We start from the raw sequence: 19,138 nt of genomic DNA on the forward strand, positions 1-19,138 counted from the left end.
GACCTAGTTGTAGGTGTCCTAAATGACAACTGAAGTACAATATCACTGTTTCCAGATAAAACTGAAAAGGTAGCCAGTCAGTATTACCCACTGGATAAACATAAAACAGTGAAGAGATGTGAAATACTAACAACTGGTAGGATGCAAAACAAGGAGAGTAACCAGAGCAATACATCCTTCTTTGTGCTATAACAGTAAGTCACCTTTGCCCCCCCCCAAAAAAAACAGTCCATTCTTGTCTGCACCAAAACAGTAACTCATCTTTGCTCCCCCCCACAAAAGAACAGATAAATGACCCATCTTGCTAACAAAACATCTTTGAAATGCTAAAAGTGATATAAAAGGATCTGTCCCTGAAATATTTGTCTATTTATCACAAAGCATTCCATTTTCATGTATTGTCAATTATGTGTGCCTCTGAAATGGCTAATGCATACAGATAAATTCAAAGATTCAAAGATTCAAAGAAACCTTATTGTCATTAGGACCACACAAGTGCAGCCTAAACAAAATTACAAATGTCAGCAAACGAGAGAAATGCAGTGCAAATAACATAGATACAGCGGTATCAAAGAATAACAAGAAAGAAAATAACATGTATGACATACAAGAGGAAGCTCACATTACATAAACACATTCAATACCCATTATCCAGTGATAAATAATAAATAAAATGTGTAAAAGCCTTTGCTTCACACTATTCTAAAATGCATTTCAGTATATGCAGTATGTAGGTGACAAAATGGGATCATACCTGCTGAAGTTCAATCTCCTCTGTACAGATATATTCCGAAGAAAAAGCATTTTTGCTGTCTTGCAAACATATACAACTCTCCTCACTATCAGTATGGTTAGCTACACATTTGCCTTTTTGTAAAGGTGTAGATTATTAATGCATTGCATCTGTCTTTGTCTGTGTTTCACAGATGCTAATTGCAGCATAAGCAGCTGAATTGGATGCTAATCAGTCAATCTGGTGGAGCTATTCAACAAGCTGTAAAGCATCCATGTAGACTCCATGTTGGTGTTTCCTGTGGATTTCAACACTTTTGGAGTATACACACAGAAAGTCTGCATAGATAGAATGTTAGGAGATGCTGCTTTAATCCATTTGTATGTGCTAGAGACTGCAGCCAATGCTGCTGCTACTGCCAATAGGCCTAGGTCAAGAAGTAGAAGAGTTTTCAGGCCACGTTTAACTTATCAAACCTATAGGATGTGGAAATTGTACAGCTCTACAGGGTGGACAGGGACACACTACAGGAACTCTGCAACCTCTGCCGCCTTCAACTCAGAGCCATAGCCAGCCAAGGGGAGCCCATCCCAGTGGAAACTAAAGTATGTGTAGCTCTTAGAATCTTAGCTACAAGTACCTTTCAGAGACCAAGAGGGGATATGCTGGAGGTGTCACAGGCATCAGCATCTAGGATCCGCAACCAATTCCTGGATGCTATGCTCCAACATGCCTGCAAGCATATATTTTCCTTATAGTTCTGAGTAGAGGGTCAGAAATATGCAGCAGTTTTAACTGGTATCATACTACCCTGAAGTACTGTGTGCCAAAGATTGTACTCAAGTAGAAATGATAGCACCACCTGGGCAACAGGGTTGGGTCTACATTAACAGAAAGGGCTACCACTCTATCAACTGCAAAGTCATGTGTAATGCAAAGGGAATCATCTTGAACATGTGTGCTGGCAACCCTGGCAGTTATCATGACTCAAATATCTGGCACACCTCCCGACTGTGCCAGATGTGCCTCAATGTGCACATGTGGAAAATGACTGTGTAGGCTTATTGAATCCACCCGAATATCAATTGAAAGAGATTGAAATAACAAAAGTTGAGGAAAACATTAAAGTCATGCATGGCAAGTTAAGACAACATTATGCCTTTCAGATGAAGCAGCTTATTAAAGGTGTTGATCAGAAGGCATGTAAACTTGAACACGAATTAAAAAAAAAACAAAAAGAAAAAATGTTAAGAGATATCAAAGATTATAACATGAAGAAAATGTTTTTGTGGATTTCTGGTCACAGGATTGTGTGATCAGCTGACAACGTACACTTCAGTGCTAGCCCTAGGGATTCATGTGAAGGTAATACTTCATGTAGTTCATGCACTGAGGCAGTTTCCCACAGTGGAGCCTCTTATTTAGTAGCAGTGTCTTAAAACAGTGATAGGAATAGAAAATAAACATGCATGAAGGCACTTGCACATCATAACATTCAGTCCAACAAAGGAAGGAAGGAAGAAAGACACATAACAATAATGTCTGTTGTAATAGGTATCAACTGACCCCAATGAAACAAGACATAACAAGTAAGATTGAAACATTCTCAGGACAATGTGTGGAGATGTTTATTCCTCAGATAAGCTCAAGTGTGCAAAATGTTGTATCTAAATATGTAGCAAACATTTCAGATGGATCTATATTAAAATCATGAAAGCTCAGTTTCGCAAATATAAATTGATTGACACGTCCAAATACAGCAAAAAGCAAATACAGCGAATCCAGAATGTCGAACAACCTTATTTTGGCCAGCAGGGTGATCGTGGGGATGAGGAAATAAATGCTTTTACCCACTGTAGTGCTGTCTCGGAGTTGGTATATTTAAGTAGGGGGGAGTGGGGGGTGCAGGGGGGCTTGCCCTCATGCAAAAACATTTTAAATAGTGTTTTGCTTTAGGTATGTTACATTGGGTTTTTCTTACCTGTGTAGCACTGTTGCTTCCAGGAATATGTTCGACGCTGTGGTTTTCGCGTTTCTCGTCATTCACTGTATTTGGAATTTGACACTTATATGTCGATCATTTTGTATTTGCGAAAGTGAGCTTTTGCGATTTTAGTATAGACCCTTTCAGACATCACTGTGGAAGAATGGCTTTTTGAACTGTTGCATACAGGACAGAAATTTATGCCTCCTGCTTTAGCACATCAGCATCTTACTAGACTTCAGTTATTTAATTTTTCAGAAAGTTTTTCAGCAGATGGATAATAACAGTATAATAAGTGTGAACAATAACATGTTTAATAACATGTTTTCTGAGGAATCTATTAATGATGATTTTTTTTCTTTTACAGAGAATGATGCAAACCACTTGATTTAATTTATGTGAATTTTAAAAGTAGGTTTATACTTCCCTTTAATAGTGATGTTTTTGAAAGTTTACATTGGATATAAATATGGAAGTGGAATGAGTTTAGCAAGGCTGATGGGAAGTTATTGCAGTTATTTAGGGGGAATTCAGATATCATTCTAAAACCACCAGATAAAGGGTAAAATACTGCACTGATGAACAAGCATCACTATTATAATATATATGTGCAACATTTTAATGATGTACATACATATATGTGTGTTTTTAAAAATAGTTATAAAGAATTTGTATTGAATTTCAAGAGTAAAATGTACAAAGGCATTTGGCAGGGCTATTTTTTAGACAAAGACTTTGCAAAATTAGTACCCCTTTCTTCTCGGATGCCTATATTTTTCTGTGTTCCTAAGATACATAAAGGTATGACTGATTCTCCAGTTCATCCAATAGCATCTTTGTCTGGTATGATTTTGGAAAATGTGGCTAGGGAGATTAATGATTATTTATCTCCACATGTTCAGAGATTACTTTCATGTATTAAAGATTCTGCAGATTTGTTACAAAAAAAATTGGAAAGTTGGCCTGGTCAGATGACACATATTGGTTATTATTGGATGTACAAACCCCGGGATTCATGAACCTTACGCCAGGCGCCCACATAGCGTCGGCGTTATAAAGCCAAATATGGCCACCGAGCGATTCAGGTATGAATCAATCCCACGTGCACTACCGGCGTGCGCCGGACCTGCACCGCCCCCGGCGTAGGTATGCTAATCACACTGTGTGTGGTATTGCACCATGCAAATGAAGGCAAATAGCGATCCACGAAGTTGGGCAGGCGTAGCGTAAGGGCACGGCAATGTAAACCAAAAAAAAACGGTTTACATTTACCCAAACATGACCAAGGAGTAATGGAAGGCTGTCAACGTCAGGTATCATACAGGTGCAATATGCCAATGGCGAAAGGCACCGAGAATGTCCAAAGAAAACATGCACAAACTGTAAATAATGACATAAATGTTATGTATGCAGAAACCACAGCAGAATCCCCGGATATGTGCACAGAAGGTGCAAAACAATGAAATAATATGAGAATGTCCTAAAAGAGCAGTATAATACACATCAGCTGCACAGCCACCACACACCATAGTATGTATGGAAAGCCTCAACCCCAGCGCAAGGGTTGTCAAGGAGTGGCGGCAGTGTTCGGCGCCGTAACCATGTATTAGCAGTCAATGCCATGCAAATGAGGCAGATAATAGTGAATCGCAAAACCGGCGCCAGTGTAAGGATGGAGCAAATGGCGCAGCGGTAGTACACCGAGGAGTGGCCTACACGGGATACATGTCAATCCCAGAGGGGTGTGCCACTGTAGGAGGAAGCACATTGGAGGCCAGCAAACATGGGCTGTACAATGCACATCACAGCAGCAGGATCGGCGTGTGAGGAAATAGATGCGCTGAGAGTACATAATGCCCGCATAGATGCATGTGCACGAGGATGACTACGTTCCCCAACCCAGTCATGTGACGGCCTCCCCGTCAACAACCACGGATATAGGAAGGTAATGCGGAGAATATGAGGAAATGCGGAAGCAGTGTAATTGGAGCCGTAATGAGCAATCAACACCAATCAATCCAGGAAGGGCAAACGGTGGCAGCTGACAACTCTGCATGCAGACTCCTGCAAAACGGGAAAGGGGAGGCATAGGAATGCAAACATAGTAGGGGATGTAGTAGAAATGCAAAGAGCAAAGAACCGAAATAGCACAGCCAAGTACAGAGGTAGCATAACGGCAGCGGCAGACAAAATGCATCATTTGCCATGTGCCTGCAGGATGCACTGCAGGCAATAGTAGGTGCAACGTGCAGAAACAGTAATGTAAGATGCAAAGCTAAGCCAATACAGGCAACTGTAATGTAACACTAAAGGCAATACCGTTGCAGTTGCAACGGTAAAACACCGAAGATAATCCACAGATACGGCTGCACAGACACACCCAATGACATCACCGGGTATACAGCACAACAGTATAAAGTGTGAATGCACACAACACACAGCGCGACTTCCCAAATGCCGCACCGTAGGGTGTAAACACACGGGGAACTTTTAATATGTATATGTTGGGTGCTGCCGTGGCCGTGATGCATAGGTATGTGTCAGAGACAGACGGAGTTGCGGAGGAGGGTGCCGACAACTACCGTAGGCCTCATAGGAGAAGGAGAGTGTTCAGACCAAGGGTGACCTACCAGGGGCTGCAAGACCTGGAGATAGTAGAGCGCTACAGGGTGGACAGGGACACGTTACAGCAAATAGTGGAGCTGTGCCGGCCACGCCTGAGAACAAGAGACAACAGAGGGGAGCCCATCCCAGTGGACACAAAGGTATGTGTGAGCTTGCGAATACTGGCTACAGGTACCTTTCAAAGGCCAACCAGGGATATAATGGGTATCTCACAGGCATCAGCATCCAGGGTACTACACCAGTTCCTGGATGCCATGTTACGACATGCCCATGAATATATAAACTTCCCCAGATCTCAGGAGGAGTTGGCTAGCAATATGCGCCACTTCCACCATGTGGCACAATACCCGGAGGTACTGGGTGCGATAGACTGTACGCACATAGAAATCAAGTCACCGCCCGGGGAGCAGGGTAGATGCTACATAAACCGCAAGGGATACCCCTCCATCAATTCCAGGTCGTGTGCAATGCGCAGGGCATTATCATGGATGTGTGTGCTGGCAGCCCTGGAAGCTACCACGACTCCCATATCTGGCATGCCTCACAGCTGTATCAGGTATTCGCCAGGGGGGACATCACACAAGGTCACCTTGTGGGGGATGCTGGCTATGCACTGGAGCCGTGGATGATGACACCCATCAGAAATGCACACACACACATGCAAGAATGCCATAATGAGGCACACGCACAAACCAGAATAATCATAGAGCGTGTGTTTGGGATGTTGAAATCACAGTTCCGGTGCTTGGATACATCCGGTGGAGCCTTGCAGTACTCTCCAGGCACATGTGCCCACATATTCATAGTATGTTGTATGCTACACAATATGATTCTGCGGAAACAGCTGCTGCAGGGACATAATGGTCTAGGGCCACCAAGCCCGCCACAACTGCCAAGGCAAGCACAGGCACAGGGCGTTCAGCGCCATGAACACACTGTGCCAGCCCCAGTAGGTAGACGTAGGCGTACCCAATATGCCTACACCCTGGCAAAGAGGGAACGCATAGCACATACTTTGACAGCGTAGGCCCCATGGACTGACACCTCCTTACCTGCACACACAGTGAAATGGACGCCACACAAACATGTCCACCCATAATGTGTACCGTATGGGCGGACCTATGTGTGACTCCAACAAAGGCACCACCCAAACACTGCACACCCAATAGCCAGCAGAGCATGGAACGCCAACACCTCAACCACATGCCGGTTCTACAGCAGACGGCGTATGCTGCCACTGTCGCCGCAAGTCGACTACATATGTACTTATGTGCATACACAGATACGGAAATAGATATCAGTACGCACGTAGACATATATGTACACATACACAGATATAAAGTACAACAGGTTAATATGGAACCCAGGGATGCAAGTTTACAGATAAGTAAGACGCGAAATCTCCACATAGTAAACATAGTGAACGACAACCCGATCATCCGGGAGGGTGGTCAGAGCAGGGAACGCCAGCCATGGAAATGTCAACCTGCATCAATACATATCCGCAGGTCGGGATGATCGCCAGGCCATGGTACAGTAACGGGATATGTGCGTGTCATATCCATAGGATATGAGTGCGGAGGTACACACCGCCGCCGGCGATGCGGCCAACGTAGGTACTGTGTGCAACTGTCGGTGCGAAAGCGGCAATCATACCTGTCAAGTGTACGTCATTATGAGGAACGTACCTCATTTGGGGTCTAAAACAGTTCATGTTCCTCGCAGTTCCTCAAAGTTCCACATTGAAATAGTCTGTCACACATTCATTGTTAGGAATGTATTTAAATGAAATCCTGGTAAATAGAAATTAATCATAGTAATACATTAAAGGTTCTTCTTTGTAAGTAAATCAGCATATTTTAACCATCCTATGACCTTCTTAGCTGAAGTTGTTAGTAAGCCATTGGTATGTGTTCCACAGTTTGCCCATTTGTTCCACATTATGAATGTGTGTGTTCCTCATTTTGGAAATGGAAGGTTGAGAGCTATGGCGGCAATATGTGTATGTGTGAGGTGAGGTTGTCGTGTGTTCCGCTGTGTGTGTAATGTGTGTGCCACTGTAAAATGTGTATGTAGGTGACATGTCACAGGCGGAGTGTAATAACATGCGTAGGCATACAGTACAGGAACCATAGGCGTATGTACAGCAGTACCCACAAAGTAGTACTGACATCTCCTCAGTGGCTAGGCCCTTGGCGACGTAAAACGATGCAAAGCGGAAATGTCCCAGAATGTACCACAGGACCATAGCCAACAGGGGATGCAAAGGACGCATGTACAAACCATGACCGTATGTATGGCGGCCATATGGTAGACTCAACACGATACGTCGGCAACGTTACACAGCATCAGGCATGTACGGCGAAAATACGAATGTGCTATCCCGGCACCGATCGTGGACACTTACGGTCCCGTAAATACCGCTGTGTGTTCCACGACCGTTAAGTAAGCAAGCGCCACATGAATAGGAGGCTACCGGTAGCATACAGGCCGTCCCAAGTACAGGACCACAATCACCGTAACTATCAGTGACAAAATGCCAATGGATAGTAGGCACGGACGAACATCCGCAGATATATAACCGATGTGAAGGAGGAATACGTGCAGGAAGCACACATGCAGGCGATACCGACACCACACGACATCAACAAAACAAACATTCCCAGAACAACAGACAGGTAACCTGCAGCTCCCCAAGCAGGGATGGAGCACACACACAAGCATATCTTGTATGTATAAATGCAAGACCCACACCCGCACCGTCACCCACATCCGCAGATATACCCCATCGCACATATCAAAGGGATAACAGCCAAAACCGTAGCAAAAACATACAGGCAGTCAATGACAGCGGCATACCCGCAACAAGCCGTGTGAGTAACACTAGCAGTAGCTGATGCATCCTTGCATCCGTTGTGTACAGGAATATAACAGCTATGTTACACATCTGAATGCACAACGCCATCGACAGACGCCGCCAGGACACGGACACCCACATGTCGAACAGAATACCATACCCAACACACACAATCCACGGCTAACACCACAGCGTAATGTACCTGACACCACACATAGCGTATGCAGTCACACAAACATGATACAATACATACCATCCCCATGAAGGTAGTGCAAATAACCAACGGCCACACGAGGAATGAACCATGGCCTAGTTTCGCGGGTAACGTACGAATGGAGGAGGATCACCAGTGATATGCGCATAACTACACACCGAGGAACAGCTATTGGCGTGATGAACCCACATGCTCCAGGTGACGACGAATAAAAGGAAGACTCCCTGGATATTCAAACCGTATGTTCATACCGAACACAAAGTGAATCGAAAGCAAGGAGTTAGAGGAAAATATTGATGAATACAGAAGCAAAGGCCGGAAAGGTATGTCGAACCCACGAGATGTACTGGTGTGTAACGCATGATACGTATGACTAATCTGCACTGTATGTGAACGATGTGTGTAAATAAAGATACCTGTCCATCAGGCAGAGAGTGGTGAAAGGTGGTTATGTAATGCTAAGCCGCGGAGCATACCAACGACTGTGGACAACGTGTGCACAGCAGTGGGACAACATGTACACAGCCGTGATAACCCAAGGTCCGCCATAGGGATTCCAAACACAGAACAATGCCACCACCCATGCTGATGCTGTCAGTGGATATCGAACAATGAAGTACCACAGCAGGGGATAGGACATGTATGTATAGTGTCACAACACACATGTGCATGGGCATATACCGTCCATGTCATACGGAATGTGCGCACGACGTGCACGTATCCCTCGAAGTAGGGGTGACTATGTCAATTATGTGTAATGCAAAGCTGTCATGATGGATATGTTCAGAAATCATAGACAGTATCACAGGCATAGCATGCATGATGGAGGGATGGCCTAATGTTATGTACATAAACAGGATATGTATGGCCTGCACATATGGGACAGAGTAGTAGCAGAATAGGTACCCGAATTGGAGGGAACAGCAAGTAACCATGTCCAAACGTTCCGTAGCAGGTGCAATGTGTGCAACAATGATGTCCGGCAGGGCCGTGTGTAAACACATGTGCAATGTACACAGTAGTGTCACCCCCCCCATGGTAGTGTCCACTGAACGGCAGAGGTGGATGTCAACTGTATGTCTATACAGTACTTCCGCTGTGGTGGTACCATGGGTCTGTGTCACCCTACCAGCAAGGGAGCTATCACATGACTAGTGACACAGTGTGTCCCTGTGGGATGTGCACAGGACCTATGTCCCACAGCACGGTGTGTGTCCAGTCTGTGGAGGTCACACAGACGCCCAGGCTGAGCAATGTGGCATGTGTGCACACATGCAGGAGTGCTCCTCCCACCCTGCCCACTGCAAACGCCATGTAGGAGTACTACATGCATCAGTAATGCGGAGAACATGGCCCATGGCAGAGTAGATGACACCCCTGTGTTAGTGGTATGCAGGTGAGTACAGATGTGTTTCATGACTGTCATTTGCATATGTAAACTGTCTGAGCCGGGTAGACATCACGGCATGACTATACTGAGACATGTAAAGTTGTATCCATTGTGTAAGGTACACCACATATGTGTTATTGTAACACTGCCCGCGTGTACATGTGTGTATGGCACAGGTACAAGGGCACCCAATGTATCAGCTAGACATACGGTCCAGAAATGCGTGGCCCTGCACATGTGTACCCACGCCATAGTGGAATATGGCAACCACAGCAGCATGTGGGGCATGTGTGTGTACCATGTACAATGTGATATGCATGTATAGGGACAGTATCCATGTGATACACACTGCATGACTGTCACTATGCAAAGGTGATGTGTATGCACTATGTGTGATGTAACTGATGCAATGATATCTACATGATATATCTGCCACACTGACACCTGTATGGTTGTTAGCAATATGAGTAGGATGAGCTAGAATGCTGCCAGGTATGTAGATGTGGTATATGTAGGCATGGACAATACTCTGTGACAGCATGTAGTGTATGTAAGCAAATAGTGAGCATGAGGGGCCACATGACTGATGACTGTGCAATGTCACACGTACCTGACTTGTTGTAGTTAGCATGATATGCCTGCACCACTGTGTGACCTGTACAGGAGGCACATGGCGTAACATCCTGAGACATAGGGTACAATGTGATGCTGGATGTGTACATTGGCAATACCATAAAGTGGAATGGCGCTGAAGGGCAAAGAGCGGATAATGTCTGATTTGATACCCTCTGTACCACACCAACCACCCATGCAATGGTATGACAGGTGGCCAGCATGTGGATGTGGTGTGCTGTGGCGCACAGAAGCCCAACAAGGGTGCCAGTAAAGGCATGGAGGTCGTCAATGAGTGTGTGAAGCATGTATGTGAGGATGTGGCCCAGTGCCATACTGAATGGCCCAGTCATGGGTGTACAAATGCAGCCCCATACGTGCAATGCAGTACCACCCATGTGTAGTGTGATAGATGTGGTAGTGTGGTGGTCAGGGTACACAACGCATGAATGGGCTAGCAGTCAATGCAGTGTGCTGCTGCAGAGACATGTAACAGCCAGGTTGGCGGGATACAACAACTACGGAGATCGGAGGTGACATTGGGACCGTGTTCTCGGACATAACGTGTGCATGGCAGTACTATGTATGTGTCCACAGGGTTAATACAATGTCCAGCCATGGATTGGAACCCTGTAGTGAGTGAGAGTGTGTATTGTTGGTAGGTACCCCATTGGCAGGCACGATGCCAGCAACATCTGTGTTGGCAATGCCTGCATGAGTGTTGTATGCTGCATTGAATGTGGATGTAGCCAAACAGCAGAGACATACCAGCACACTGCGTGAGGGCCCACACTGCAATGTATGGCAGTCATGTGTAGGTAGCTAGCTGTGGAGTATGTGATGCACCATGAGGACACACCATGACTGTCAAGTGACACACCACACACATGTGAACATAACTACCGTGCAACAGCCTGCACATGTGCCCATACAGCACGTGTGCATGGAACAGGAATACCACTGTGGCGTCTGTGAAAAGGCCAGTACCACCATGTCTCTGTGTGGAATAGCATGGTCCCTACCAGTGCGTAAATGTAGCGGAAGTGCACTGTGATATGTGTCAGCATAGTCATGTCATACCTCCCAGGCACATACCTGGACTGCAACACACACGGGTGGGTGGTTCCCACACCACACAGTGATTTACACACATAATGTATATTCCCGAGACACATTGCATCATAGGTAATCCATGTTCAGATACCCATGTTCGTGACCGCTACGCACATTGTGACACGCAACGGTGAATACACTGTACACCACAGGTTACATGCTGGCCGTGTTGGCATACTGTAGGTATGTGCCTGGGAGGTATGATCTGTGTACAATCTGGACTGGCAGGTGTGCCGTGTAGGGCATGGAGGCAGGTCCCAGGCACTGCAGATAAATGACATGCGTGCCGTACTGTGTGTGCAGTGCTTGTGTACAGCACAGTGGAGGGTGTAAGCATTGTCACACATCACTGCATGCTGTGCCTACCTGTGACAGCCCTGCTGGAGACAGACATGTGACACTGCTACACAGGCAGCATAGCATGTGAAGATGTACATGTGGGCTGCACATCTTAGGCAGATGTCCACAGGTCATGTGTGCCACGGTAGTGTGGTTGAACACGACTATCAGACTGGACAAACACCACATGCCTGCATAAGTACAGTATGACCATAGTCAACAGTCCCAGTGACAGAGTAGGCCAATGTACAGTATCCCTGCATGCAGACCACTGGTTACTGGACACCTGGCTAGACACACACCCGGAGGGTTAATTCACCATTGAGCCATCACATGTCCCAGTCCATGTGGGCCGTACAATGTCATCACAGGGTGGTCACAATAGCAGGTGGCAAGGCAGACACGGTGTACCAGGTGATGTGTCATGTGTGCATATGTTGAGTAGCACAGCCGTTCACATGTCTGCAACATACTGGTGCACGATGTGTACTGTTACATGATGTATGGAACTGCACTGTCACCCACTACAGGGCCATCTGACACAGGTGTGTTGTGACAGGTGTAACCCATGTTTGCACAGGATACACACCGCTGTTGTAGGCAGCCATGCTGGTGGCTACCACTGATATATGCAGTGGTCATACAGACATACCGCATACAGTGTTCATGCAGGAATGTCCATTGTCGTGGACGATGTGCTGCTATGTGAATGTAGGTGTGTGTTGTGAATGTTACACATCCAGATGACACCATCTGGCGCAGTCATGGTTGTCAACACCATTACACACATCCACAGCAGTCAGAACCCAGTCCTGACAATGTGTGTCAGTCACCCTCGTACTGTGTGACATATGTGCACATGGCGGAACACCTCCCACTGTCATCTAAGATGGCTACATGATGGCCGGAATGTGCTGTGGAAATGTACAATGCTGGTAGCCCAATGAAGTACCTGGAATCACACACAGTACGCTATGGCAGCCATGTAAACCATGCACAACAATGACCGCCCAACAGACACAAACAATGCATTGACACGTGGAACATGTGCACATGACACCCCCAATGAGGTATGTTGCACATATTGATGTACAATTGTCATCTATGGCCATAGCATGGATGCAGACGCACACCCCACAGGTAGTACCATGTGATGTAGGTAGGGGGGCATTGCTCGTGTACATGTGACAGTAGCTGTACAGACACATGTCCTGCATAGCCATCATGTAGGGGTAGCTGTGGCATGTGACCGCTGGACATGCCCGTACAATTGACCATGTCCCACAGGAGATGTGTTATGTGTGTACCACATGTGATGTGCTGACAACAAGCTGTGACGTGTACGGCTGCCGGTGTACCTGTGTGACATTGTCTGTGATGGGTGCAAAGGCATATAGTATCGTATTGCATGCCCACAAGCCCCACATAGGTGCATAGCCTGAACATACAATACAAGGAGTGTGTGGGATGATAGCAACCCACAGGAGGAGATGGGTATGGACGGCAGCCCACAACCACATGTGTGTGTACGGTGTTCACGTCCACAACACATGAGCATCTGAGAGGCTAGTGTTACAGCTGTACAGGGTTGCATGCATATATGTTCAGCAACATCCCTGTGTGTCCCACCACTGGCCTGTGGACCGATGGACACCAACCAAATGTGCAGATATGAGATGTGCACAGCACATCACAGATGCCTACTGTAGAACAGGCTTACCGTGTAGACATGTGCACAGTAGGTCTGCGCCAGCTGCAGTCAAACATGTTATGTGCTGAACCACACCAATAGTCCAGGCCATGCCACAGATGGATGTGCATGCATCTGTGTATGTATGGCTGTGAATGTCTCCAGCATAGCAATATAGCTGTGTCACCGTTGTGAACAACAATATGAATGGGTTGTATGTGTGACGGGTGCGTCATACGTGTATGGTCAGATCGACGATACCATCAGTGACCCTGCTATGTGAACATCCCTGTCCCCATACATGGATACCTATGCTGTGCCCAACACCACATTCACAGAGGGAGGGATGGCGGTGTGTAGTGCAGCAGCAGACGTGGTGGCAGCAGGCACTGGATGTACACATATGTGGTACCCACATCAGTGCAGGCAACCATCCATGTGCACGGGATAGCGGTGTGTGTCCACATACAGCACTGTGTTGATCAATATCCCAGCACATAGCACCTGCCAGGGTTACAGTGTATGCATGGATGTGTGATACCTGCATGCACCAGACACACCCTCAGCAAGCAGCGTGCAGCATACCTCGCTTGAGGCCAGTGTCCACACCATGGTGATAGACATGTTGAATGTCCATATACACATAGCAATGACATATGGAATGGACAGCCACCCTGCCAATATCATCAACCCCCAGGTGGATCACAACCCAGTGCCATGTATGTGGCATACCCTGCCATACCATGCAGACCTGCCCAGCAAGGCTGCATGAGCTATCACAGTCCTACATGGTGCAATGGACAAAAGGCACTCTCACTATCAACCATACACAGCAGTAATGTGGCGGTGATGCACCCTGTGGTGTTACAGGTGCTGTGTGATGCTCTGGACAATGTGTGTGTGTACATGCTATGCATGGCCTTTCCTGCTAATGTGTCATGGTTACACATTGCCCTATGTCTATCACATGTGCAACACAGGTGAGCTGTGGCAAGTTGTCCAACACCCGTACAGTGCTGTGTGGATGTACATGGCACAACACATGCATGTGCAGGTGTCCATGTGTATGTGTACAGTGCCACTGCTGATGTTCACAATGGCTACAGACGTGATGTGTACTGACATATACACAGCGTCCAGGTGAACAGTAGCACCGACGTCACATGGGGACCTATGCCAAGTGATATGGACACAGGTGCAGCCAGGTACACATGTCCACAGCAGGCTAACATCTACATGGTGCGTGTACAGTGTGATGGGGTGGCACACAGATATGATGTGACACCCACTGCTCAATGGTGTGAAGCCAACACATCGGCTGTGTCACTGCCACGATGCCTTTCACAGATTACTGTGCAGATGTCGTACTTGTCATAGCAATGTATTTCCAACAGTATGCCAGCACAGCAGTGTAAATGTGACCTGCCACCATCATTATGTCTTACAGATAATGCCACGTTCCCGCCTTCCCGCTTTCAGTCGACAGGAGGAGGAGGTGATCATCCCATACCTCCATACTAATCATGACGTCTTATTCAGTCATGTGCCACAGCAGGCACAGGAACGACAGGAGATGTGGGAGGAGATGTGCAGGAGGGTGAACAGCCTGGGCGGATACAACCGCACTTATCAGCAGATCCGCAGGCACTGCACAGACCTGATCCAGCATGCAAGACAGCGTGCCACTGCAATCGCCAGACAACAACATGGGACAGGTGGTGGGCCACCAACCCAGCCCCCACTCACAGCCACGGAGGAGCTCCTGGCCAGTCTGGGGACACCCACGGAACAACACGCAGAAACCCATGCGTCCATCGTGGAGGTGGGTGTCTCCCGAACTATGAGCTTGGAGCTGCATGGTAAGTCAGTGTTGCATGTTTGTATGATAAGTGACGTGGGGTGGGTGTCATAGTACAACACATAATATAGCAATACATGCCAGGTATATGGCCACACAAGATGCATACTACAGTATGCTATGTTGTGTTAGCAGACATGTGCATAGCACATGCTAACTCACAGATGCATGATGTGACATGCACAGTGCTGACCGTGGCGATAGTAATGGATAATGTGTATACCTTTGTGTCATCCCTTTACAGGTACGTCTGGCGTGTCGCAAACACAAGGGTCTGTTGCAGGTAAGTCTGTTGCTAGTCAAAGGCATGATATGGTGTATTGATATTCCCCATGTGTCCAGGCATGACATGCACACCTGTGTGTGCCCCAGTCACGGTATACAGGTTGCACCCGACACACACACCACCCATGTACAGTAGATACAACCGTTAGCGTAGAGTGGCATGACACCACACTACCTATTGGTGTGTTACGTGCATTCAGCTATGCATACAATGGTGTAGGTGTTCCACAATGGCTGCATGTGTAGTATGCATCGGTATGCCTCTGCAGTATGCACACAGTACCACATAGTGAGCTGTGATCTTGCCAGAGCACAGGTGTTACCAATGTGAGCTATGCCCCTGCATCGAGTGCACACGTTGTGACATGGCACATGCCATGTCCCATGCACGTGGATGTCTGGCTGCAACATTTTCACACCATGACATGACCTATGCACGACATAGCAGACATCCACACTGTCTGCATATCTGTAGGGAATGTGACACCTTACACCAGTATGGTTGTATGTCACATGGGCCACCACAGGGCCGTGTGCACGATGTCCACCACACACAATTGTCAATGACCCAGACAGACAAGGCCATGGTCGATACCTACAGGCATGTTGCCACACAGTACATCCACAGTGGGTAGTCACCGTTGCACCCTGTACACACATAGTGGGCTCATCACTGTAGTGGACCCCCTGGACATCCGATGTAGTACACCAGTGACATGGAATGCCTCTCCACAGCTACTACAGGTGCCTCCAATGTCCACCATATACGTGCTGCTGAGCAGCTGAACTGACTTACAGACATGGCAATGTAACGCGTCCAGGTCACGCATCGCACAGAAACATAACTGTGTCCTGCTACTGTGCAGTGGCACAGTGCCCGCACTCCACACTGTACAGCTATGTACACAGCTCACACCAACCGCACCTGCACAGACATCCCTGTTACCCATACATTGTATCTGTAGACTGTACACATAACACTGCACCGTGACAGCCGTTGTGATGTGGTGCATGCGGTGGGACACCATCGTCACATGTCCACATGATACCACACATGTTTGCGGTGTACATGACATAGTGTCGGCAGCCATGTGTACTGTCAACTCGCCCGTGGCCACACGGTGTATCACGGTGATGCATGCAAACTACCATGAATGTGTGTACTGCATGCCTACTAAAAGACACCTGCCTGTTGTACTGTTCCCACCAGGGCAGTGTGCATACTGCCACTATGAATGTCTGGTCTACATTCACTGGTCTGTGGTGTGTGAATGCTGCATGCCACCTGCATTATCACATGCATGATGTGTGTGTGTGTGTGTGTGTGTGTGTGTGTGTGTGTGTGTGTGTGTGTGTGTCTGTATTGTAACCAATGGTATGTCTTTGTATTGACAGGTGCTGTAGGTGAGTTCCCCTCCTGTGGTCCATCTGATGCTAGTGTCCCCACAGATACTAGTGGTGATGACCATGTGCATGAGGCACAGGCAGGGTCGTCACAGGCAGACACTGTGCCATTGGAGAACATCACACGTACGTCCCCTTCATCCCTGCACACGGTTCGGATGCCGACACATACCCCAACACCGTTGCCCATAGATGACGGTCAGTCAGCGTCTGTTGGCACCGAGCAGGAATGTGTGGTGGCTGCAGAAGGTGTGGGTACACACGATGTTGCCAGTGTAATGACTGGTGCAGTGCCACGCAGGCATGTGGCAGGTGCTGCTCGTAGGGGGAGCACCGCTAGACATACACCTGCCGTACAGGGTGCAGCAGCTGGTATAACCAGACGCATGTTCCAGACTGTAATGGCGGCGCAGGCACGTGCCGAACGGCAGAACCAGGAAGGGCAGAGGCTGCAGAGGTCTGCAATCCATTCCTTGAATGACAACATCCAGGCATTGGCGAATGCCCAACAGCATCTTGCCGATGTTCTGGATAGGAGATTGGGTGAGATGGCTGGTATCCTCGACCGAGGCATGGCCATCTTGAGCGTGGGCTGTCCGTGCAGGAACACCAGGTAGGGGTGAGGCATAGGGCACGTGGGCCAGCAACACCACCTGGTGCAGGTCAGCGTGTGCGTGCCACCTCCCATGCCCACCCACACAGTGCTGGTAGCAGCAGCAGTGCAGCTGCTACTACACCAACCACACCAGGACAGAGCAGGCCACGTGGACGTGGCCCTGGACGGCCCCGCGTGGGCACGTTTCCAGCGGACATGTGACATCGGAGAGTGGACAGTCCGTACCTCCACCCGGTCGTGCCCGTGCGACCCCAGGCAGGCACGGGTCACGTCACCGCAGGCGGACACAGTGAGCCATAACACCTGCACTGTACAGTCTGGGGCTGCCAAGCATACCCCGTGTAGGCATCACAGATGACTGAACTGTGTACACACAAACCCACACACAGCAAACACGACTGTAGGGCTCCACCACACCCACATGCAATCTACACAGTCATGCCCAGTCAATGCACAGGCCCTTACACACACACATGATGTCATCCATTGGTACAGCCCATGCCTGTGGCACACATATCACCCTGTGCATATGATGAAGTCTCTGCCGCATAACTGTGAGCTACACCATCAGTGCACGGTTATGCAAACATATTCTGATGCACAGGGTGGACAAGATAGTGAGAGGTGTATGTGATACCTGTGTCCGCATAGTACGTGATGTGTATGTTGTGGTGTGTGTGTATGGCTGGTGACAGGTGTGTATGTGATGTGGGTTGTGCACTGACATCATGCAGCAGACATACCATGCAGGACAGGTGCATCATTCATTGATCTGTGTACACAGTATGCGTGGTGGTTACATGTGTAGCACCATGTTGGTTCAGTTAACCCGTATGACAATGATGGTGTACTTGCATGTGCCTACTGGGAGCACTGTAATTAGTTCCCCACGTGTAGTCGTGGGGTACCCACAGGCATGTCTGGCAACATCAGCATAGCACAGGTACCGCAACCGGCATGGACCCCTACATAGGTACATAGGCGCACATGTACATAACAGGGTATGTGCCCTACGACATGTGTGGACCTAGCATGACTGTGTGTGGCTGCTAACACCCCTCAGGATGGGGATGCCACATCCATCAGTCCCCAGTCGCTCGTCCAGCACTGACACACAGATGATGCCTGGCGATAACTATATTCACACATCCACACGCCATTATTACTCCTGGACGAAGGCAGTCAGGGCCGTTCCTTCACATGGGCTGGCACTCCTGCACGTGTTGTAGGGGGTCTCCGTCCGTTGACCCTGTTCCCCCAGCACGTCCCACTCATCTTTGTGGTGATGTGTCTGACAGTCGCTTCTGTGCCCGTGTTTGCCTGGAGCCTAGGAAGTGGAATATGCCCATGTCACCCAGGTCAGACATGGCCGTGTATGCCAGGCACAGATCACCACAGAGCAGATGTGCTGGGAAGGT

This window comes from Protopterus annectens, chromosome 1.part1, assembly GCF_019279795.1.
Source record: "Protopterus annectens isolate FY-2018-M chromosome 1.part1, PAN1.0, whole genome shotgun sequence".
Lineage (NCBI taxonomy): Eukaryota > Metazoa > Chordata > Ceratodontiformes > Protopteridae > Protopterus > Protopterus annectens.